Source organism: Triticum aestivum, chromosome 6B (genome assembly GCF_018294505.1).
Source record: "Triticum aestivum cultivar Chinese Spring chromosome 6B, IWGSC CS RefSeq v2.1, whole genome shotgun sequence".
Classification (NCBI taxonomy): Eukaryota; Viridiplantae; Streptophyta; class Magnoliopsida; order Poales; family Poaceae; genus Triticum; species Triticum aestivum.
The window spans coordinates 171565697-171566671 of record NC_057810.1 but is presented as its reverse complement, the minus strand read 5'-3'; the positions used below and the strand labels follow the sequence as shown (position 1 = coordinate 171566671).

General features: G+C 45.0%; 1 protein-coding gene across 2 annotated transcripts in view; it reads left to right on the top strand.

Moving 5' to 3' along the window:
• Window positions 1-840: 840 nt before the first annotated feature.
• The window catches only part of LOC123136411 (disease resistance protein RPM1), a 59099-nt gene continuing 58964 nt past the window's right edge, over window positions 841-975 (top strand). Inside the window, exon 1 of one of the 2 annotated variants that reach the window (XM_044555766.1) lies at window positions 841-968. The gene's annotated coding sequence lies outside the window, so the exon portion shown is untranslated. The remainder of the gene's footprint in view (window positions 969-975) is intronic. The other variant, XM_044555767.1, reaches the window with a different exon arrangement.

Genomic DNA, 975 nt, shown 5'->3' with positions numbered 1-975 from the left:
AATTTTTGGGCAAAATGAAGGATGAGCTCGAGCTTTGGGGAAGAACGGAGAAGAGAGGAGAGGAAAGGGGAAGAATAGAGAGCTCGATCGCGGGCTAGATGAAGGGTTTATATAGGAATACCTTGTCCAGGTTCATGACACAAACCAAGACTAAAGGTGAGCCTCTAGAACTGGTTCATACCACGAACCGGTACTATAAGTTCAACACGAATCAGGACTAATGATGCCCGCCTGTCTAGACGTTGGAATCGGCACTAATGATCACATTAATGCCGGTTCGTTACAAACCGGGACTAATGTGTCTCACATAAAGTAGTTTTTCTACTAGTGTAAACAAAAGGCCCAGAGGATTGGGTTCGTTGCCATGGAGAACGCCCATAGGGTGCTCTAAATCAGGGGCTCACTCGGCAACCAAATAGCGTACATATGTTGAGTATTTAAAGGTGCAAGAAAACAACCAAACAATTACACAGAAGCTTTGTTTACGCGTTCAATAACAAAGAAACCATACTGTGTGAATAAGAAGATGCTCTAATTGGGTGCCATCACCAGCCAAAAGGCACGTGGAAAGCCCGCAGATCCTAAGCAGGGCCATATTTATGTCTCCATGGCATTTGTAATTTGGTGACCAATGTACAAAAATAATAATTTGGTGGCCATAACAATTGCGTTAAAGATTGGTCATGGGAAACAAGACCACACAATACAAGACGAACATGTGTGGCGCCGATCCCTGCTTCCATCCGTACGGCACTATTCGCATTGGATGGCCAGGATTTCCTGGGCGACGACAAATTAGAGGTCTAAACTGGAAGGCCTCTAAAACCCGACGACTTGATGATTCGTCGGACTAGCCGGACCTGCTTTCGAATACAAAAAGAGGGAAACCTGCATTAGAAGAGAATTCTAGGGCTGATCCTTGGTTCGGCGCTTCATTCCTTACTTCAGCATGCAAGGAGCTACATAAGGTTCTAT